At 43.8% G+C, this 22,872-nt stretch overlaps 16 non-coding genes across 16 annotated transcripts; 8 read left to right on the forward strand and 8 right to left on the reverse strand.

The window, feature by feature from the left end:
• Positions 1-90: 90 nt before the first annotated feature.
• On the reverse strand, positions 91-164 carry Trnai-aau. The gene has a single exon. It is a non-coding gene; the product is annotated as a tRNA-Ile (tRNA).
• Positions 165-1,417: 1,253 nt separating this feature from the next.
• Trnay-gua lies at positions 1,418-1,512 on the forward strand. Its single transcript has 2 exons — positions 1,418-1,454; positions 1,477-1,512. It is a non-coding gene; the product is annotated as a tRNA-Tyr (tRNA).
• Positions 1,513-1,918: 406 nt separating this feature from the next.
• Positions 1,919-1,992, reverse strand: Trnai-aau. Its single transcript has one exon. It is a non-coding gene; the product is annotated as a tRNA-Ile (tRNA).
• A 5,651-nt stretch (positions 1,993-7,643) lies between these two features.
• Trnay-gua lies at positions 7,644-7,737 on the forward strand. Its single transcript has 2 exons — positions 7,644-7,680; positions 7,702-7,737. It is a non-coding gene; the product is annotated as a tRNA-Tyr (tRNA).
• A 416-nt stretch (positions 7,738-8,153) lies between these two features.
• On the reverse strand, positions 8,154-8,227 carry Trnai-aau. The gene has a single exon. It is a non-coding gene; the product is annotated as a tRNA-Ile (tRNA).
• Positions 8,228-8,905: 678 nt separating this feature from the next.
• Trnai-aau lies at positions 8,906-8,979 on the reverse strand. Its single transcript has one exon. It is a non-coding gene; the product is annotated as a tRNA-Ile (tRNA).
• A 489-nt stretch (positions 8,980-9,468) lies between these two features.
• On the forward strand, positions 9,469-9,564 carry Trnay-gua. Its single transcript has 2 exons — positions 9,469-9,505; positions 9,529-9,564. It is a non-coding gene; the product is annotated as a tRNA-Tyr (tRNA).
• Positions 9,565-10,225: 661 nt separating this feature from the next.
• Positions 10,226-10,317, forward strand: Trnay-gua. Its single transcript is given in 2 exon segments — positions 10,226-10,262; positions 10,282-10,317. It is a non-coding gene; the product is annotated as a tRNA-Tyr (tRNA).
• Positions 10,318-12,471: 2,154 nt separating this feature from the next.
• Trnay-gua lies at positions 12,472-12,565 on the forward strand. Its single transcript has 2 exons — positions 12,472-12,508; positions 12,530-12,565. It is a non-coding gene; the product is annotated as a tRNA-Tyr (tRNA).
• A 415-nt stretch (positions 12,566-12,980) lies between these two features.
• Trnai-aau lies at positions 12,981-13,054 on the reverse strand. The gene has a single exon. It is a non-coding gene; the product is annotated as a tRNA-Ile (tRNA).
• Positions 13,055-13,734: 680 nt separating this feature from the next.
• Positions 13,735-13,808, reverse strand: Trnai-aau. The gene has a single exon. It is a non-coding gene; the product is annotated as a tRNA-Ile (tRNA).
• A 490-nt stretch (positions 13,809-14,298) lies between these two features.
• On the forward strand, positions 14,299-14,390 carry Trnay-gua. The gene is given in 2 exon segments: positions 14,299-14,335; positions 14,355-14,390. It is a non-coding gene; the product is annotated as a tRNA-Tyr (tRNA).
• A 1,352-nt stretch (positions 14,391-15,742) lies between these two features.
• Positions 15,743-15,834, forward strand: Trnay-gua. The gene is given in 2 exon segments: positions 15,743-15,779; positions 15,799-15,834. It is a non-coding gene; the product is annotated as a tRNA-Tyr (tRNA).
• Positions 15,835-17,025: 1,191 nt separating this feature from the next.
• On the forward strand, positions 17,026-17,121 carry Trnay-gua. The gene is made up of 2 exons: positions 17,026-17,062; positions 17,086-17,121. It is a non-coding gene; the product is annotated as a tRNA-Tyr (tRNA).
• Positions 17,122-18,761: 1,640 nt separating this feature from the next.
• Trnay-gua lies at positions 18,762-18,854 on the reverse strand. The gene is made up of 2 exons: positions 18,818-18,854; positions 18,762-18,797 (listed from the first exon to the last, which is right to left on the reverse strand). It is a non-coding gene; the product is annotated as a tRNA-Tyr (tRNA).
• A 2,068-nt stretch (positions 18,855-20,922) lies between these two features.
• Trnay-gua lies at positions 20,923-21,017 on the reverse strand. The gene is made up of 2 exons: positions 20,981-21,017; positions 20,923-20,958 (listed from the first exon to the last, which is right to left on the reverse strand). It is a non-coding gene; the product is annotated as a tRNA-Tyr (tRNA).
• Positions 21,018-22,872: the final 1,855 nt, after the last annotated feature.

Below are 22,872 nucleotides of genomic sequence, written 5' to 3' on the forward strand. Positions count from 1 at the left end.
GATCTTACCCCATACAAAAATGCTAACACACACACACACACACACACACAAAAAACAAAATATATATAAGCACGAAAAAGTATGAGTATATGGCCAGTATGGGGCTCGAACCCACGACATTCGCGTTATTAGCACGACGCTCTAACCAACTGAGCTAACCGGCCTCTTAGAAGCGATTAATAATTTTAATATAGTCGTCATTATTGTGTTGAATGGGAGGAAACGATAGAGCGATGGGTAGTATTTTGTTATTGCACTTCACGCTGGGAGTTCAACTTCAACTTTAATCATTCTGAAGTGTTAAAGTAAGTCAACTAACATCTCTCTATATATAAACGGCAAAAAGTCTGTGTGTGTGTGTGTGTGTGTGTGTGTGTGTGTGTGTGTGTGTGTCTGTCCTTTATACAAATCCACAATTTTTCAGTTAGAGAGCTCGCACTTTCTATGGTCATTCAAAATCACCCAAGGGTGGTCGTGCACATCTTTACATTTCCCCAGTCACCCCGCAAAGCCATTAAAAAATCAGTAGAAGTGACTTTTTTGTGAATTTTCTATCCAAAACCCAATCAAAATGCCCGAAACTTGATACGCCAATTGAATGCCAGCTAGCTGTATGTGATTGGTCGGAGATTTGGACAGTACTCGCGTGTATGTGCGCACGCACGCAGATGTATATGCATGCACTAGCAGTATGACCCGGCGTTGCCGGGTCATAGTGCTAGTGATCAATATAATCGATTTGGACAAAACAGTTACGTGAAGGCTCGTGGCGTTGTGGTTAGGAGTGTTGCACTCCTGATCGTAAGAATGTGATTTCGATTCCCGGACGTGGAGTAAAATATTTCATTTTACGTTGCTCCAGTCTTCTTAGCTGTGAATGAGTAACCCTGTGTTTACCTGGAATGTCGGGGGTCTCGGCTACTTATACATCATGGAAACCGGGTCGGCGGCCCCATGTGCCTGAAGACCCTTAATTTCTCTTTCTTTTGCTTTCCTCTTCTTCGCTGTTTACTTGTCGCATCCAACACTTCACAACTGTCGAAGCTTTAACTTTAAATTCCTTATGTGACAATTGGTACTACTTGAAAAGAGTGGTCCCGGTGCGCGCACTCGCGTTGTCGCGCATTCGCGTTAGATAGTCGTGACTAGTCGATCCTACAACGACTACCTAACAAAGTAAAAAAACACAAAATAAATAAATCTTTTTACACAAAGTAAAAAAAATTTGTTAAACAAAGTAAATAAAACACAAAAACACAAAGTAAATAATTTTTTAAACAAAATAAATAAAACACAAAAACACAAAGTAAAGATCGACTAGTTATGACTAGCTAGCGCAGATACGCGAGTGCGCGCACTGGGACCACTGTTCTCAAGTAGTACTGTCACAATTATTTTACTTTACGAATTCTGTTGTCTCGCGATAGCTCAGTTGGTAGAGCGGAGGACTGTAGTGTGAAGTTACATGTGGCTGTAATCCTTAGGTCGGTGGTTCGAATCCGTCTCGCGAGATTTTTTTTTTTTTAATATTTAAATTTCTTTTCTTTCTTTTGTCTTTTACTTGTTTAGGTCATTGGACTGTGTCCATGCTGAAGCACTGTCCTGGGCGTGTTCAGTCGAGCTATCCACTCAGTACACTTTCAAAGTGTGGTACTACTCTATCGGTCGTTTTGCCGAAACGCCAGACAGCGGGGATGCAAACAAACCAGCCGTGGTTGTAAAGCGTTAGCGGGACAGGATACACAAAGACATATACACACATACGCGACGGGCTTCCACATAGTTTCCGCACACCATATCCGCTGGGAAGACATTAGTTCACACGGGGCAACAAAAAGCTTACGATTGATTGAATCTGAAAGCAGGTGGCTGCGAAAGGAACTATGTCTGTGTAAAAAAATACAAATATGAAAGAATATGGCCAGTATGGGGCTCGAACCCACGACATTCGCGTTATTAGCACGACGCTCTAATCAACTGAGCTAACCGGCCTTCGTTGACTTATTGAGCGTTTGGTTGACTTATCGAGCGTGTCTTCTATTATAGCCTCGGGCCGATCAAAGCCTTGTCAGTGGATTTGGTAGACGGAAACTGAAAGAAGCCCATCGTATATATATATATCCGCCAACTCAATGACACCTCCTTCTATTCCCCTCTGCCCTCTAACCCCACACGTAGCTACCAACAGACGGTATCCTCTACCGTCCAAGACCTCATCTCGTCCTCCGTCTCCCCCGCACCGCATCCAACCTAATTGTGCGAACCCCACGTCCCCCCCACATTTACTTCCTCCCCAAAATCCACAAACCCAACAACCCTGGCCCGCCCATCGTCTCCGCCTGTAACTGCCCCACGGAACTCATCTCTAAATACCTCGACCTTGTCCTTGCCCCCCTAGTGGCATCTCTTCCCTCCCACATCCACGATACCAAACCATGCTCTCCGGCTTTTCAACTCTTTCTCCTTTCCTCCCGGCTCCTCCAAAATCCTTTTTCTATGGACATCCAAAGCCTCTATAACTGTTATCCCTCACCACGAAGGACTGCAGGCCCTTCGACACTTTCTTGACCTCCGCTCTAACCCTGTACCTGACACCTCCACACTCATTCGTCTGGCCGAACTTGTCCTTACTCTGAACTGCTTCTCGTTCGCGGGCGAGTTCTACCATCAGGTCTCGGGAGTGGCCATGGGAACCCGAATGGGCCCCAACTATGCGAACCTGTTCGTTGGCTATGTTGAGGCCCAAATATTCTCTAATTTCACTGGTCCCACTCCTGAACTATATGGTCGTTATATTGACGACATTATCGGTGCCACCTCACTCTCCCGCGAACATCTAGATTCCTTCCTCTCTTTCGTCCAATCTTTCCATCCAGCCCTCCACTTCACTTCCACTATCTCCAACACCTCTGTCTCCTTCCTCGACATTTCGGTTAGCATTCTTCACTCCACTCTTACCACCTCCATTCACTACAAAACACACAGACTCACACTCATACCTCAACTTCTCTTCCTCCCACTCAGAACACACCAAGCTTTCATCCCCTATTCCCAATTCCTCCGTCTACGTAGGCTCTGTAGTGACGACCATGACTTTGAGACTCAGTCTCAACGTATGGCTCACCACTTCACCCTACGTGGATACCCCCTCACCACTATCCACACCGCCCTTGCCAGAGCACGGTCCGTGGACCGTGTATCTGCTCTCTCTCCCCGAACCCGCCCTGTAGTCTCCCGCCTCCCTTTTCCCCTCACTTACCACCCCACGACCCTACGTCTCCAACGCACCATTCTTCGAGCTTTCCGTCATCTCCAGTCCGACCCGTCCACTTCACACCTCTTCCCTAACCGACCCCTCCCCTCTTTCAAACGAGCCCACAACCTTCGAGACCTTTTGGTCCATAGCTCCTTCCTGACCCTACCTCCCAACCCGGCTCGTTCCCCTGCTCCCGCCCACGTTGCCGCACTTGCCCTTACCTCTCCAACACCACCCGCCTCACTAGCACCCACCATCGACCCTATCCCATCATCCACTCCTTCACCTGCACCTCCAGCAATATTATCTATTGCATCGCTTGCTCTCTCTGCAATTCCTTGTACATCGGACAAACGGGACGCCGCTTGGCTGACCGGTTCGCGGAACACCTTCGTGACATCCACCTTGCGAACGACACACCGGTCTCACGCCATTTCCGCTCCACCGGCCACTCCTTGCAACACCTATCTGTGTTCGGTTTGTCCTTACACAGAGGCCATCCGGATTCCCGTTTGCGCCGTGAACAGGAATTAATCTTCTCTCTTCGCTCTTATACGCCATTTGGTCTCAACTCTCCCCCCCTCCTCATCTAACCCCCCTTCTCCCCCCTCCTACCTATCCTTTCTCCCCCCCGACCCCTACTTCTTCAGTCCTTCATCCTTCACCCCTACTCCCCTTCCCTTCTTCCCTCTTTCTCCCTCCCTCTTCCCCTTCCCTCTGCTCCCTCACTCCCTCTCTCCCTCTTTCCTTCCTTCACCCCCCTCCTCTCCTCCTTCTCCCCCATCCTCTCCTCTTCCCCTTCTCCTCCCCCTCTTCTTCCCCTTCCCTTCTCTCCCCCCTCTCTCCTCCCCCCCCTCTTCTCCCCTCCCCCTCTTCTCCCCTCCCCCTCTTCTCCTCACTACACCACATGACTTTACACATCACATCACATATGATGTGCCATACTAATACACACACCAACTAATACATACTAATACGTACTAATACATACTAGTACATACTAATACTTACACCAACCCTATACATACACACGTCCAGACCCCGCATACGCACTTATACTCTCTCACACACACACACATACCTATACATACCAATACGTACTAATACATACTAATACATACTAATACATACACACGTCCAGACCAATCTTACGCACTAATACTCTCTCATACACACACACACACACACACACACACACACCCTTATACATACTAATACATACACCAACCCTATACATACACACATCCAGACCCCTCCCACGCACTTTTAGCTGGTCCCTCAACCCGTTTATCAACCCTATTATCTCCCCTTATTTCGCTCTCGCGTCTCATGTTTGATCTTTGACCTCTGGCCGAAATCAGATCGCCATGTTGATTCGTTAGCTACTGCACGCATTTTTTTCTCTCTTTCTTTCTGTGTTTTTCTCTCTCTTGTATCTTTCTGTTGAAGAGCGTAGGCTCGAAACGTTAAAGACTTGTTTTATTTATTTTCCTGAGCGCCATACTAATACAATTGTTCGTTTGTTTTCACCTGCCTTCGTCTTTTGTTATTTTCATAAAGCTTCCCGTTATATATATATATATATATATATATATATATATATATATAATATATATATATATGTGTTGGTGTGTGTGTGTGTGTGTGTGTGTTTATGTATCTGTGTTTGTCCCCCCCCACTATCGCTTGACAACTGGTGTTGGGTTTAGGTCCCTGTAACTTAGCGTTTCTGTAAAAGAGACCGATAGAGTAAGTACTAGGCTTATCGAACATGGAACGACTCTACGGTGGCTGAAAAGGTAAAACGTTGGGTAGCATTATTTCTCTTTACGCTCCGAGTTCGAATTTTACCAAGGTGGCCGCAACTTTAATCATTGTGGAATTGATAAAGTAATTCAACTGACGAAATCAATATAATCGATTTTCCCAAAGAGCAGAATTCGTCTTGAGCCATTCCATATGATCCTTCGTTACTTTGTAAAAAAAAAAAGAAGAAAAAACATTTTTGTTCTAAATTTGTAATTTTATCCCCACCCGCATAAAATATCCACTCTTTCGAAAATTTTATTTTTAAATCGTAATTTTAAAACATGGACATTCCGAATCTGCAATTTGTTTCTGTGTTTATTTTCAAAATAATTTCCAGACGAAAAGGTGTGTGATTTAAGGAAGATTTAGCTGTTGTTTTAAGCACATCCCACGACCACCTAATACTTACCTCGTATATTTATCTCTCTGACATGTATTGATGCTTCTCAATATATTTCTCCCCAGAAACATTTAATGGAATGATGATGCGCGCAAGGGAGATCCATTGCTGGGATTTAAGCAAAAAAATACTTTTTGTAATTTAAATTCTTTCCTCGCCTCCGCACCAAGCGCGTGCGCGCGCGCGTGTGTAACAAAAAGTATTTATTAATAGAAAAAGTATGCTATTAAAATGAATTATCTTTTATGTGCTGGCGTGGTTGGGTGGTCAGAAGCTTGCCTCCCAATCACATGGTTCCTGGTTCAGTCCCACTGCGTGGTACCTTGGCCAAGTGTCTTCTATTATAGCCTCGGGCCGACCAAAGACTTGTCAGTGGATTTGGTAGACGGAAACTGAAAGAAGCCCGTCGTATATATATATGTGTTTATGCGTCTGTGTTTGCCCCCCTCCACCAACTATCGCTTTACAACCGATGTTGTTGTGTTTAGGTCCCCGTAACTTAGCGGTTCTGTAAAAGAGACCGATAGAATAAGTACTAGCCTTACGATGGCTGCTCTGTTGCGTGAGTTTTAGAGGCCCCTTGCAACCTTTTTGTTTCGAGGCCCCATCCCTTCAATCAAAATTCATAATCTACGCACCTTTTATTCATAGTTATATTTTACTTTATTCAATAGTTCAATATTTCGCGTTATTCTAAAGAACATCTCTAAAAATACAATAAGTTAAATTTATTTGGGTCTGTTACAAATTTCAATAGGTAAAACTCACAGATATGAATAAAAGAGCACTTTTATAATCCAGGCAACTTTCAAAGACAAACACGGAACACTTTCCACTTCGCAGAGTCATCGATCAGTTCAGAATAATGAAGCTGAGAGCCTAGTTCGTGTTCACTAGATATCATAGACAATCCACAAAGTCTGGTACACGTTCGTGGTTCAAAGTAATATTTTTACAAGAACTTTTGCAGGTACAATGTATCCCCATTTTATTTCTTGAAATTTTCAGCTAACATAGTTTCATTCTTGTTCAAAATCTTAACCAAAGTAAGCAGATGAGTCATCTACGTACTTTGATCTTAACATGGGGCCCCTCAACTGCGGGGGTTGCAGGGGCTTGGCGACGGCCCTAAAATCCCGGGGTCGATTTCTTCGACTAAAGGCGGTGTTCCAGTATGGCCGCAGTCAAATGACTGAGACAAATAGAAGAATAGAAGAATAAAAGAATACCTATCATGAAATCTATGTGGATTAATCCCATCAATGTCCCCAGGGTCTCCAATACCTGCCTGATCAATAGGGGTTAAGTGTAATTTGAGCAATCGTTGGTGGGGGATTTTTATCGAAAAACTACTTTTTGTTGCATAATAGTACGAGGTCCTGTATGTAGAACACACATCGCAAAAGTTTTGGGAAAATACCAAAAATTAAAGACGTTTTCACCAGTTATATGCATTGTGCCAGAAGCGATAATAGGCCATGCGCATGCGCGTTTGTTTAAAAAAAAATTTTCGTTAAGTTTTTGATTTTGGATTTCAAATTTTTATTTTGAAAATAAAACCAGAAACAAATATGCAGATTCGGAATGTCCGTATTGAAAAACTAAGATTTAAAAACAAAAAAATTCGAAAAAGAATGGAAATTTTAGGGTGTTTTTAGTGGATGGGAGAGAGGGGATATTTAAGTTTAAAAAAAAATTTTGTTTTGCGTAAATGAACGAATTCCCGTGAATAGAAAACATTCGCAAAAATTTTGTGAAAGTTAGAAAAAATAAACAACTTACGAATGGTTACATGGCGTGCCTAAACCAGGATTTTGCGCATGTATGTCGAGATGGGTGGCGTTGTGGTTTCGCTTTCCGGACCGAGTGACGCGTTGTGGTTTCGCTTTCCGGACCGAGTGACGCGTTTAGTTCTTGAGCAAAACAGATAATTTCTAATTGCGCCCTGGTTAATTTAGCTGTAAATGAATAATCCCTTTTTCACGATATTGTGATCTTAGTCACTGAGATGCCATGGAAACCAAGGAACCGGTCCCATGTGCTCTAAGACCCTTAATTTCTTCTCATTCATCTTTGCTCCTCCTCGTTTCCCTGTCAAACCCGATACCGGACAGCTATCGAGGCTTTAAATTTCAAATATCTTATGACTAAACAATTTTATAGCGGACGTTAGCATATCTCGCGATAGCTCAGTTGGTAGAGCGGAGGACTGTAGTTGAATTTGTATATACCTGTAATCCTTAGGTCGGTGGTTCGAATCCTTCTCGCGAGAGTTGTCATTTTTTTCTTTCTCATCTGAAATTTCTTCCTTTTATCCTTAACACGTTTCGATCGTTGCACTGCGGCCATACCGGAGCAGTCTTGAGGGGATCTGTTGACCCAACTCGCTTAATATATTTTTGTAAGTGTAGTTCAATTCCATCGGTCTTTATGCCGAAACGTCAAGTCACGGAGAGGTAAACAAACCGACTCTCGTTGCCAAGCGGTGGTGGGACGGCATGGGCTTCAATACAGTTTTCGTCTACCAGACTAACTGGGAAGGCATTGGTCGCCCCGGGGCTACACAAAATGATACTTAATGATTCACGAAGTGGGATTGAATCTGAAATCAGGTGGTTGCAAAGCGAAGTTCTTGACTACGTAACGATTCCTATACACAAAAACATAAATTTAAAAAAAAAATGAATTTGGCCAGTATGGGGCGCGAACCCACGACATTCGCGTTATTAGCACGACGCTCTAACCAACTTAGCTAACCGGCTTTCGTCGGCAGCAGCTGCGCATTTTAACATTGACGTCATTATTGTGGTGAATGGCTGAACAGCTGGAGCGTTGGGTAGTATTTAGTTATTTATGTTGGGTAGTATTAGTATTTGCTCCGTCAGTTTGAATTCTACGAGTCGCAATTTTGCGGGATTGAGCCAGTCGATTAGAGGGACCCCAATACCAAATTGAAACTTAATTTATCGACCCCGAAAGGATGAAAGGCAAAGTCGATCTCGGCGGAATTTGAACTCAGAACGTAAAGACAAACGAAATACCTATTTCTTTACTACCCACAAGGGCTAAACATAGAGGGGACAAACAAGGACAGGCAAATGAATTAAGTCGATTATATCGACCCCAGTGCGTAACTGGTACTTAATTTATCGACCCCGAAAGATGAAAGGCAAAGTCTACATCGGCGGAATTTGAACTCAGAACGTAGCGGCAGACGAAATACCGCTAAGCATTTCGCCCGGCGTGCTCACGATTCTGCCAGCTCGCCGTCTTAACACAACTTCCGTCTACCATATTGATCGACAAGGTATTTGTTCGATCACTTATTCATGGTACGAACTTTGGGATTGAACGTGAAAGCAGTGGGTTGCAAAGCGACGTTCTTAAGCATACAAGTACTCCTGCACAAACATAAAAGATTGCAAACATAAAAAGATATATGGCCAGTATGGGGCTCGAACCCACGACATTCGCGTTATTAGCACGACGCTCTAACCAACTGAGCTAACCGGCCTTCGTCGGCAGCAGCTGTGCATTTTAACGTTGACGTCCTTATTGTGGGATGGTATTTAGTTAGTGTACCTGAGTCGGCTTCAACTTTAATCATTCTTGAGTGTTAGAGTAAGTCGACAAACAGGATCAATATAATCGATTTCGACATAACAGTTACGTGAAGGCACGTGGCGTTGTGGTAAGGGGTGTTGCGCTCCTGATCATAAGAATGTGATTTCGATTCCCGGACCGGGCGTTTCGTTCTGTTTTTGAGGAAAACGCTTTATTTTGCGTTGCTCCAGTCCACTTAACTGGAAATGCGTTTTCCTTTTTCTCTCGAGGAATATTAGGAAACCAGACAACCGGCCCTATGTACCCCAAGACCCCTAATTTCTCTTTCGTGTGCTCTCTTCTTCACCGTTTCCTTGTCGCACACAAAACTGAACAGCTGTCGTCGCGTTAATTTCACATTTCTTATGATCAAACTAACAGAGACCCTGTTCTCTCGTTTCTCGCGATAGCTCAGTTGGTAGAGCGGAGGACTGTAGTGAGAAGTTATATACAAATTGTAATCCTTAGGTCGGTGGTTCGAATCCGTCTCGCGAGATTCATATTTATTTATTATTATTACTTTTTTTTGTTACTTATTTCAGTACCTTTACTGCAGCCATGCTGGAGAGCCACTTTGAAGGGGAGATGAGGAACGGAGGGAGGAGGGGGAGCAGAAAAAGACAAGCAGAGGAAGAGGGAAAGATGACCTCCTGGTCCCTTTCTCCCCCTCTTGCTGTCTTTTTCCTGCTTTTTCTCTTTCCATCCTGTTGTCTGTTTTGCTTCTGCTCCTCCTGCTTCTCTCCCCCCCTCTCTCTCTCTCTCATTCTCTCTCTCCAGCCGTCTCTTAACCTTCTCCTCCTTCCAACCCTCCCACTTTCTTTCGTCTTTTCTTTCCGCTTCCCTCCTGCTTTCATTTACATTCTCCTCCTCCTCTCTCATCGCGTTTTCCTTTCTCTCCCCTTCCTCTGCTCCTTCTACCCCACCCACTGTTTTTACCCCCTCCCACCTTCTTTTAGCTTCTCTTCCCCGTTACCGCTCCCTCTCTCTCTCTCTCATTTACTTTCTCCTCCCTCTCTACGCACCCTCCTCATCCTCCCGCTTCTCTTTCACCACTCACATTATTCCTCCCTCCACTCTCTCTTCAACAACCAATTGTCGCCTCAAGTATTTCACATTTCTTTTATGACATATCTATTTCGCAACACCAGATCCTGTATCTCGCGATAGCTCAGTTGGTAGAGCGGAGGACTGTAGTATGATTAACTCGTCTGTTATCCTTAGGTCGATGGTTCGAATCCGTCTCGCGAGATTTCATCTTTTTTTTTTTCTTTCTTCATATATTTAAATTTAATTCAGCTATTTTATATTAATTATATTATTATATTTGTGGAAGGTCATCTTTTGCCATTAAACACACCCTGGCAGAATCGTTAGAGCATCGGAGGAAAAGTCTTGCGCTATTTATTTACGACTGTTTACGTCCTTCGTTCAATTGAACCCTCAGTCAACTTTACTTTTTATCCTTCCGGGATAAAATTAACCACTCAGGAGTGGCTGTGTGGTAAGTAGCTTGCTTCCCAACCACATGGTTCCGGGTTCAGTCTCACTGCGTGGCACCTTGGTCAAGTGTCTTCTATTATAGCCTCGGCCGACCAAAGACTTGTCAGTGGATTTGGTAGACGGAAACTGAAAGACGCCCGTCGTATATATATATATATATGTGTTTATGTGTCTGTGTTTGCCCCCCCCCCAACTATCGCTTTACAACCGATGTTGTTGTGTTTAGGTCCCCGTAACTTAGCGGTTCTGTAAAAGAGACCGATAGAATAAGTACTAGCCTTACGATGGCTGCTTCGTTGCGTGAGTTTTAGAGGCCCCTTGCAACCTTTTTGTTTCGAGGCCCCATCCCTTCAATCAAAATTCATAATCTACGCACCTTTTATTCATAGCTATATTTTACTTTATTCAATAGTTCAATATTTCGCGCTATTCTAAAGAACATCTCTAAAAATACAATAAGTTAAATTTATTTGGGTCTGTTACAAATTTCAAAAAATAAAACTTCCAGATATGAATAAAAGAGCGCTTTTATAATCCAGGCAACTTTCAAAGACAAACACGGTGCACTTTTCGTTTTGTAATATCATTGATCAGTTCAGAATAATCAAGCTGAGAGCCAAGTTTGTGTTCAAGAGATATCATAGACAATCCACAAAGTCTGGTACACGTTCGTGGTTCAAAGTAATATTTTTACAAGAACTTTTGCAGGTACAATGTATTACCATTTTATTTCTTGAAATTTTCAGTTAACATAGTTTAATTCTTGTTCAAAATCTTAACCAAAGTAAGCAGATGAGTCATCTACGTACTTTGATCTTAACATGGGGCCCCCTCAACCGCGGAGGGCCTCTGCGACCGCAGGGAATGCAGGGGCTTGGCGACGACCCTAAAGTCCTGGGGTCGATTTCTTCGACTAAAGGCAGTGTTCCAGTATGGCCGCAGTCAAATGACTGAGACAAATAGAAGAATAGAAGAATAAAAGAATACCTATCATGAAATCTATGTGGATTAATCCCATCAATGTCCCCAGGGTCTCCAATACCTGCCTGATCAATAGGGGTTAAGTGTAATTTGAGCAATCGTTGGTGGGGGATTTTAATCGAAAAACTACTTTTTGTTGCATAATAGTACGAGGTCCTGTATGTAGAACACACATCGCAAAAGTTTTGGGAAAATACCAAAAATTAAAGACGTTTTCACCAGTTATATGCAGTGTGCCAGAAGCGATAATAGGCCATGCGCATGCGCGTTTGTTTAAAAAAAAAATTTTCGTTAAGTTTTTGATTTTGGATTTCAAATTTTTATTTTGAAAATAAAACCAGAAACAAATATGCAGATTCGGAATGTCCGTATTGCAAAACTAGGATTTAAAAACAAAAAATTCGAAAAAGAATGGAAATTTTAGGGTGTTTTTAGTGGGTGGGGAGAGGGGAAATTTAAGTTTAAAAAAACAGTTTGTTTTGCGTAACTGAACGAATTCCCGTGAATAGAACACATTCGCAAAAATTTTGTGAAAGTTAGAAAAAATAAACAACTTACGAATGGTTACATGGCGTGCATAAACCAGGATTTTGCGCCTTTCCAGGATTTTGCGCATGTATGTCGAGATGGGTGGCGTTGTGGTTTCGCTTTCCGGACCGAGTGACGCGTTTAGTTCTTGAGCAAAACAGATAATTTCTAATTGCGCCCTGGTTAATTTAGCTGTAAATGAATAATCCCTTTTTCACGATATTGTGATCTTAGTCACTGAGACGCCATGGAAACCAAGGAACCGGTTTAAGACCCTCATTCATCTTTCCTCCTCCTCGTTGTTTCCCTGTCAAACCCGATACCGGACAGCTATCGAGGCTTTAAATTTCAAATATCTTATGAGTAAACAATTTTATAGTGGACGTAATCATATCTCGCGATAGCTCAGTTGGTAGAGCGGAGGACTGTAGTTGAAATTGTATATACCTGTAATCCTTAGGTCGGTGGTTCGAATCCGTCTCGCGAGAGTTGTCATTTTTTTTCTTTCTCATCTGAAATTTCTTCCTTTTATCCTTAACACGTTTCGATCGTTGCACTGCGGCCACACCGGAGCAGTCTTGAGGGGATCTGTTGACCCAACTCGCTTAATATATTTTTGTAAGTGTAGTTCAATTCCATCGGTCTTTATGCCGAAACGCCAAGTCACGGGGAGGTAAACAAACCGACTCTCGTTGCCAAGCGGTGGTGGGACGGCATGGGCTTCAATACAATTTTCGTCTACCAGACTAATTGGGAAGGCATTGGTCGCCCCGGGGCTACACAAGATGATACTTAATGATTCACGAAGTGGGATTGAATCTGAAATCAGGTGGTTGCAAAACGAAGTTCTTGACTACGTAACGATGCCTATACACAAAAACATAAATTAAAAAAAAAAGAATTTGGCCAGTATGGGGCTCGAACCCACGACATTCGCGTTATTAGCACGACGCTCTAACCAACTGAGCTAACCGGCCTTCGTCGCCAGCAGGCGCGCATTTTAACATTGACGTCATTATTGTGGTGAATGGCTGAACAGCTGGAGCGTTGGGTAGTATTTAGTTATTTACGTTGGGTAGTATTAGTATTTGCTCCGTGAGTTTGAATTCTACGAGTCGCAATTTTGCGGGATTGAGCCAGTCGATTAGATGGACCCCAATACCAAATTGAAACTTAATTTATCGACCCCGAAAGGATGAAAGGCAAAGTCGATCTCGGCGGAATTTGAACTCAGAACGTAAAGACAAACGAAATACCTATTTCTTTACTACCTACAAGGGGCTAAATACAGAGGGGTCAGACAAGGACAGACAAACGGATTAAGTCGATTATATCGACCCCAGTGTGTAACTGGTACTTAATTTATCGACCCCGAAAAGATGAAAGGCAAAGTCTACCTCGGCGGAATTTGAACTCAGAACGTAGCGGCAGACGAAATACCGCTAAGCATTTCGCCCGGCGTGCTCACGATTCTGCCAGCTCGCCGTCTTAACACAACTTCCGTCTACCATATTGATCGACAAGGTATTTGTTCGATCGCTTATTCATGGTACGAACTTTGGGATTGAACGTGAAAGCAGTGGGTTGCAAAGCGACGTTCTTAACCATACAAGTACTCCTGCACAAACATAAAAGATTGCAAACATAAAAAGATATGTGGCCAGTATGGGGCTCGAACCCACGACATTCGCGTTATTAGCACGACGCTCTAACCAACTGAGCTAACCGGCCTTCGTCGGCAGTAGCCATGCATTTTAACGGTGACGTCCTTATTGTGGGATGGTATTTAGTTATTGTACCTGAGTCGGCTTCAACTTTAATCATTCTTGAGTGTTATAGTAAGTCGACAAACAGGATCAATATAATCGATTTCGACGTAACAGTTACGTGAAGGCACGTGGTGTTGTGGTAAGGGGTGTTGCGCTCCTGATCATAAGAATGTGATTTCGATTCCCGGACTGGGTTATGCGTTGTGTTTCTGAGGAAAACACTTCATTTTACGCTGCTCCAAGTCCACTTAACTGGAAAATGCGTTTTCCTTTTCTCTCAAGGAATATTAGGAAACCAGACAACCGGCCCTATGTACCCCAAGAGCCCTAATTTCTCTTTCGTGTGCTCTCTTCTTCACCGTTTCCTTGTCGCACACAAAACTGAACAGCTGTCGTAGCGTTAATTTCACATTTCTTATGATCAAACTAACAGAGACCCTGTTCTCTCGTTTCTCGCGATAGCTCAGTTGGTAGAGCGGAGGACTGTAGTATGATTAACTCGTCTGTTATCCTTAGGTCGATGGTTCGAATCCGTCTCGCGAGATTCCGTCTTTTTTTTTTTTTTCTTTTTTCATATATTTAAATTTAATTCAGCTATTTTATATTAATTATATTATTATATTTGTGGAAGGTCATCTTTTGCTATTAAACACACCCTGGCAGAATCGTTAGAGCATCGGAGGAAAAGTCTTGCGCTATTTATTTACGACTGTTTACGTTCTTCGTTCAATTGAACCCTCAGTCAACTTTACTTAAATTAAATGAAATAAAGTAGCTTGCTTACCAACCACATGGTTCCGGGTTCAGTCCCACTGCATGAGACCTTGGGCAAGTGTCTTCTACTATAGCCTCGGGCCGACCAAGCCTTGTGAGTGGATTTGGTAGATGGAAACTGAAAGAAGCCCGTCGTGTATTTGTATGTATGTATGTATGTATGTATGTATGTATGTATGTGTGTGTGTGTTTGTGTGTCTGCGTTTGCCCCCCCCCCCACCAACATCGTCTGACAACCGATGCTGGTGTGTTTATGTCCCCGTAACTTATAGGTTCGGCAAAAGAGACCGATAGAATAAGTACTAGGCTTACAAAGAATAAGTCCTGGGGTCGATCTGTGCGACTAAAGGCGGTGCTCCAGCATGGCCACAGTCAAATGACTGAAACAAGTAAAAGAGTAAAAATACTGATATTTAGATACACAATTAACCTGACTCCACCAAGATTTCTGGACATGTCACTGTACAAGGCACGATCATTTGTTATCTAGGTATCAGCGGATCGAATCCACCGTTCGTGGTTTTGCTTCCTGTTTGAAATTTTCATTCCAGTATGTTGTTGATGCTGTTATTGATAATGGCAAAGAAAAGGCGTTCCAACCACGACCTGTTCGCTTCTCGCCTCTTTAGCCTAGGACTAAATGATTCTAACGTGTCTCTTCTCTGTTGAAGACTGTGGTGATGTGAGGCAGATTTAATGCCCTTTTCTGTTGGTCGACGGACCACTTGGGGGTCTTACTTAAAATAACTTAGATTGGAATGTTTTTTTTTAGTGATTCCACGCCTCAAAAGTATTGATAAATATGTACATAGAGTGCATTTGCTAGACTGCCGAAATGATGATGATGATGATGATGATGATGATGACGACGATGACCACCATCACCACCACCGTTATCTCTCTCCCTCTCTCTCCCTTCCTCCAATCCTCCCTCCTCCTACCTTCACTTCTTCTCTCCCTCCTCCTCTTCTTCACCATCCCTCCCTCCCATTCCTCTTCCTCCCCTTCCCTCTTCATCACCTTCGTCTTCCCTCCATGTCCTCCTCTCTTTCCCGCTCTAACGAATAGGCGTAGCTTAACTTCATATTTCTTATGACAACATTATTTCGCAATGGTTAATACCTCGCGATAGCTCAGTTGGTAGAGCGGAGGACTGTAGTATGATTAACTCGTCTGTTATCCTTAGGTCGGTGGTTCGAATCCGTCTCGCGAGATTCCCTCTTTTTTTTTTTTTAGTGTAAATATTTAAATCAAATTGAGAAATATTATGGGGGTCGGCGGAAATGTCCTGCGGCATTTAGTTTCAACATTTTTTCTGACTTCCGGTGACCCCCGAAGTCAATATACGAGCGTCTGCTCTACTGTTGCATTCGGGAGGGTCATACTGCCGGTGGTACCACACGTACAGGCTATGTTTCACTTTAGTTTTTTTTTAACGAAAGCCAATCCATTAAGTTCACCTATCGTGCCTTCGTCCTAATTAAATGAAATTTCGAAATATTATATTTCTGTTGATTTATGGTGTTGGTGGTGGTGCTGGTGGAGGTGGTGGTGGTGGTGGAAGTGGTGGTTGTGATGGTGGTGCTGGTGATATCGGTGACAATGATGATGATGATGGTGGTGATGGTGGTCATCGTCATCATCATCATCACCATCACCATCACCATCATCATCATCATCATCACCATCACCACCATCACCACCACCACCATCACCATCAACATCACCATCACCATCACCATCACCCCCCCACCACCACAATCAACATCACCACCACCAGTCCACCACCACCACCACCACCAGTCCACCACCACCACCACCACCAGTCCACCACCATTAGTCCACCACCACCACCCACCACCACCACCACCACCACCACCACACCACCACTACCACCACTACCATCATGACCATCATCATCATTTCGGCAGTCTAGCATATGATGAATTACTAACCAAATGCTGATGTTAAGGTAAACGATTAATCTGTCTTCATCGAAATTTCTGATTCTGCGCCAAATATTCCTATAATTTATTTCAGTCATTTGACTGCGGCCATGCTGGAACACTGCCTGGAAAAAATCGCTCCATTACTTATTATTTGTCAAGTCTGGTAATTAATTATTCTATCGAGCCCATTTGCTGAACACCCAAGGGGACGCAAACAAACCAACACCGGTTGTCAAGCGTTTGGAAGCGGGCTGGACACACACACACAAACAAACACATATACACGTGCAACGAGCTTCCACTCAGTTTCCGGCTACCAAATTCACTCACAAAGCATTTAGTCGACCCGGGGCTTTAGCAGTAGAACGTTGGTTGCAGTGCGACCTTCTTAACCACACAAACATACCAAGTGATCATTTTATCATCTAGATTTCCACATAGGTCGTTCCCCTGTGTCTCGCGATAGCTCAGTTGGTAGAGCGGAGGACTGTAGTAAAAAAAATGTACATAACTGTAATCCTTAGGTCGGTGGTTCGAATCCGTCTCGCGAGATTCCTTTTTATTTATTATTACTTTTTTTTTCTGTTATTTGTTTCAGTCATTTTACTGCGGCCATGCAGGGGAGCTACCTTAAAGAGAGAGATGAGGAGCGGAGGGAACAAAAATGACTAAGCCTGTTATTTATTCTACCGGTCTTTTTATTGCCGAACCGCTAAGTTACAGGACGCAAACAAACCAATGCTAGGTGGGAAACACAAGCACACACACATAGACGCAAGCATAGCGGTGTGGTAAGAAGCTTGTTTCTCAATCACAGGGTTCCGGGTTCAGACCCACTGTGTGGCACCTTGGACTTGTGTCTTCTACTATAGTCTCGGGCCGACCAAAGCCTTGAGTGGATTTGGTTGACGGAAACTGAAAAATCCCGTCGTATGTATTGTATATATATATATATATATATATAATATATATATATATATATATATAATATATATATATATATATATGCTTGTGTGTGTGTATTGTATGACACTGTCCCCCCAACATCACTTGACAACCGATGCTGGTGTATTTACGTCCCCGTAACTTAGCGGTTTGGCAAAACAGACCGATAGAATAATTACTAGGCTTACAAAGAATACGCCCTGGCGTTGATCTGTTCGACTAAAAGCGGTGCTCCAGCATGGCCGCAGTCAAATGACTGAAACAAGTGAAAGAAATAAAAGTAATAAATACATATACAGTAATCCCTCGCCATATCGCGGTTTATCTATCGCGCCCTCAGTACATTGCAGTTCACCTATCGCACCCTCAGTACCTCGTGGTTCATCTATCGCGCTCTCAGTACATTGCGGTTCACATATCGCGCCCTCTACATTGCGGTTCACCTATCGTGCCTTCAGTACATCGTGGTTCATCTATCACACCCTCACTACATCGCGTTTAACCTATCGCGCCCTCAGTACATCGCGGTTCATCTATCGCGCCATCAGTACATCGTGGTTCATTTATCACACCCTCAGTACATTGCGGTTTACATATCGCGCCCTCTACATCGCGGTTCACCTATCGCACCCTCAGTACATCGCGGTTCACCTATCGCACCCTCAGTACATCGCAGTTCACCTATCGCACCCTCAGTACATTGCGATTCACCTATCGCGCACTCAGTATATCGCGGATTTTTCTGGCTTAATATATGTAAATTTATATCGCTGACTCCTCAGTATATCGCGGGTTTCTGCGGCCGATATGCATTTATAGTTTTTTAGATTTTAACTATTTCTGTGGGAGGTTTTGGAACGTAACATCCATGCAGTCTCCCCACTACAAGAGAACGCATTTTCCCAAGGTGCCGTGCAGTGGTTCCGAACCCGAAAGCACGAGTTTGCCCAGCTAGCTCCTTAAGCTACTGTCATGTCTGCGTCCTAATTAAATGAAATTTCGAAATATTATATTTCTGTTGATTTATGAGCGAGGTGGACAGGCATAATCGTTAAAATATTGGAGTAAATGAAAGGCAAAGTTAACTTGCGGCCGTTTGAACTAAGAACGTAAAGATTTGTAACTAAATAACGTGGGACATTTCTTTCGATGCTCTAACGATTCTGTCAGATCACTCTCATCATATATTAAATCAATGTAATTGTTCTAAATTTAATTTAAATACTTGCAAAAAAAAAAAAAAGAAATCTCGCGAGACGGATTCGAACCATCGACCTAAGGATGTCAGTTCTGGATTATTATACTACAGTCCTCCGCTCTACCAACTGAGCTATCGCGAGACAACGCGATTTGGAATGTAAAATAATTGTGACATAAGAAATGTGAAATTAAAGTTACAACTGTGAGCGAATGAGAGAAGGAGATAGAGAGAGAGGGAGAGAGTGGTAGAGGGAGATATGACGGAGAAGGAAAAGAAAGTGGGGGAGGCAAAAAAAGCGGAAGGGGGAGAGAGGGATGAGAAGGATAAATGAAAGCAGAGAGAGAGAGAGAGAGAAGTATGTGTTAGACTTTGAGACATACTCCTCCTTCTCCCCTGCCTTTTACGTGTGTGTGTCTGTTGTATGTGTTCATATGCTTTTCTACTCTAGGCACAAGGCCTGAAATTTTGGGGAAGGGGGCCAGTTGATTAGATCGATCCCCAGCATGCATCCGAAACGACGAAAGGCAAAGTCAGCCTCGGCGGAATTTGAACTCAGAACGTAACGGCAGACGAAATACCTATTTCTTTACTACACACAAGGGGCTAAACACAGAGGGACCAACAAGAACAGACGAAGGGATTAAGTCGATTATATCGACCCCAGTGCGTAACTGGTACTTAATTTATCGACCTCGAAAGGATGAAAGGGAAAGGCGACCTCGGCGGAATTTGAACTCAGAACGTACGAGGGACGTTCAATAAGTAATGCCTCTGACCCACTTGCAGTTGTTTGATCTAGCTGAAATTTTGCATGTGCAATCATATCTCTATAGAGTAAGTGGCAAATTACAGCTCTGAATTAATTGTGGTTTCTGATTTACAGGTGTTTGAACCGAGTCAAGTGTGAAATGGAGCCTGTTGAGTGTCGAGCAGTGATCCAGTTTTTGTATTTGAAAGGACGCACACCACGGGAGACTTTTGATGAAATGAAAGTAACTTATGGTGATGATGCCCCATCATATGACCTTGTAAAACGCTGGCATCGTGAATTCAAACATGGTCGGAACTCTGTGGAAACAGCTCCCAGATCTGGTCGCCCCCTTCTGCCATTGCTGAGGCATCTGTCCGTCAAGTTGAGGCTGCCATTTTGGAAGATCGACGCATAATTATACGCCAAATAGCCCATGAGGTCAAGATTAGTACCGGGTCTGTGGAAACTATCATTCATGACCATTTGCATATGCAAAAGGTGTCTGCCAGATGGATTCCCAGGTTGCTCACGCCTTTCCAGAGGCAAGAACGCGTCGAGTACTCGAGGGTGAATTTGGAGATGTGCCAAGAAGATGAGTCAAAATTTTTCAAAAGACTGATTACACAGGATGAAACCTGGGTCCATCACGATGATCCAGAGACCAAAGCCCAGTCAATGCAGTGGAAGCACCGTGACTCACCCCCTCCAAAGAAGGCAAGGGTGCAGCCCTCCGCTGGCAAGGTCATGCTCACAGTCTTCTGGGACCAGGACGGAGTAGTGATGACAGATTTCCTGGCAAAGGGTACCACAATTGCAGGAGCCTATTATGCTTCACTTTTGAGGAAATTAAGAGAAGTTATCAAAATCAAGAGGCGGTGAAGATCAGCAAAGGCATCCTCCTCCTGCAGGACAACGCTCCGGTCCACAACTCGCTTGTCGCCAGATCAGAAGCACAGGCGTATGGCTATGAACTCCTCCCCACCCCCCCTACTTTCCTGACCTTGCATCCTCTCATTTTCACCTCTTCCCAATCATGAAGTTGTTTTTGAAAGGAAAGCGTTTCCCAGATGATGCAGCCTTGATTTCTGAAGTCATGTTGAGGTTGGAGGACCAAGCTGGGTTCTTCTACAAAAACGGTCTTCAGAGCCGCATCAAACGATGGGAGAAATGCGTAACTCTGGGTGGTTCCTATGTAGAAAAAGACTAATAACTGTGCCAAGTTTCGTTGCTCTACTGCTATGGGAAGTGTGTCAGGGGCATTACTTATTGAACGCCCCTCGTAGACCCTGAATGGTAAAGATGACCAAGGCGAGATTTGAACTCAGAACTGTAACTAAATTGTGTTAGACATTTCGTTAGAAATTCCAACGATTCCGCAGTCCGCCATTCACTTTGATGAGAAATAATGTTATATTTGTAAAGTTAATTCAAATATTACAAAAAGAAAAAAAAAAACTCTCGCGAGACGGATTCGAACCACCGACCTAAGGATTACAGTTAAACTAAATTACACACTACAGTCCTCCGCTCTACCAACTGAGCTATCGCGAGGTACAAGTGCAGAAGCTTTAAAATAGTTTAGTCATAAGAAGTGCAAAGTTAAAGCTACTGCTGCTGTTTAATATTGTGAAGAAATATAGAGAAGAAAACAACAGCGAGAGTAAAAAAGAAAAAGAAAGTGGGGAGAGCGATATAGTGATCCCTCGCCACATCGCGGTTCAACTCTCGCGCACTCAGTACATCGCGGTTCACCTGTTGCACATTTAGTACATCGCGGATTTTCCTGGCTAATATATATAAATTTGGGGCTAATGCAGTTTCGCACAGCGAGAGTATAAAGAAAAATCGGGGTCGATTAAATAAGTACCAGTTACGCACTGGGATCGATATAATCGACTTAAACCGTTTGTCTGTCCTTGTTTGTCCTCTCTGTGTTTAGCCCCTTGTGGGTAGTACAGAAATAGGGATTTCATCTGTCTTTATGTTCTGAATTCAAATTCCGCCGAAGTCGACTTTGCCTTTCATCATTTCGGAGTCGATAAATTAAGTACCAGTTGCGTACTGGAGTCGATCTAATCGACTGGCCCCATCCACCCAAATTTCGGGCCTTGTGCCTAGAGTAGAAAAGAATAAGCACACACGCTGATTCTACTTCACTCCTTTTTTTGTTGACTACATATTCCAGCCATTTGACTGCGGCCTTGCTGGGGTACCACCTTACTCAGTTTTAGTACAACAATTGACCACAGTAATTATTTTTTGAAGTCTCTTATTCTATCGGACCTCTTTGCCAAACCGACATGTTACAGGGACATAAACAAAGCAACAATGGCTACAATAGAAGACACTCGAAATCACATGGTTGCAAAGCGGGTGTTTTAGTTAGTTAATTAATTCTTTGGCTCAAAAAGCAAAAAGCAAGGCCATGTAGGGGGACATGGAGTTATGTACAGGGTGGTGTTCAGGTAAAGTGTTCAGGCCACTTGTGGTCAAGGGAGACTTTGAACCGAGCGGTCGTCGGCATCTTCACCATCTCGTCCGGCAGCTTATTCCACGGATCCGCAACCCGGACGGAGAAAGCCCCTCTTCTTCGATTGAGATGAAATCGTCGCAGATAGAGCTTTTCGGAATGACCCCACAGCCGACGCTCTGGAGCAGGAGTGAAGAACAGCTCTTTCGAGAGGTTACACTTTTCGCTTATAATGTTGTGAGCAAGAATGAGATCACCACGGCGTCGTCGTTTTTCTAGAGAATAAAGGTCAGCCTTTCTTCATAAGACAAATTCTTGAGACCAAGGACCATGCAGGTAGCCAGCTTCTGAACTCTTTCGAGATGCTGTATGTCTTTGAGGAGATAAGGAGAAGAGGCTTGAATCCCGTACTCCAATATGGGTCTCACCAGCGTGACATAGGGCGGTAGGAATATGGCTGCTGTGAGCATTCCGAATGACCGTCGAATCAAGAACAGAACTCCGCGTGCTTTGTTGGCAGCATGGACGCACTGGGCCGAAGGCGAAAAGGAGGAATCCACCAGGATACCCAGGTCCTTTACCTGATCGGTCCTCTCCAGCAGCAGACGACCCGGCTCGAAATCAAGTTGAGTTGCAGGAGGAGAGCCAACAGGCAGATGACAGCACTTTGACACGGTCAGACACAGGTCCCATTCGTTAGACCATCTCCAAATTTGGTGGAGGCATCGACGAAGATCCTCTATATCACCGCGAGGAGCGACCAGTTTGACATCGTCGACAAATAGAAGGGTGTGTTGCGTGAGGTCGTCGGGCAAGTCATTTATGAAGACTAAGAACAATAAGGGCCCAAGCACTGAACCTTGGGGCACGCCACTGCTTGCACTGGAGACGTCGGACCGCGAACCATTAACTTGGACTTGGAAGGAGCGATCTGAG

The sequence above is a fragment of the Octopus sinensis genome, linkage group LG4 (assembly GCF_006345805.1).
Source record: "Octopus sinensis linkage group LG4, ASM634580v1, whole genome shotgun sequence".
NCBI classification, from domain to species: Eukaryota; Metazoa; Mollusca; class Cephalopoda; order Octopoda; family Octopodidae; genus Octopus; species Octopus sinensis.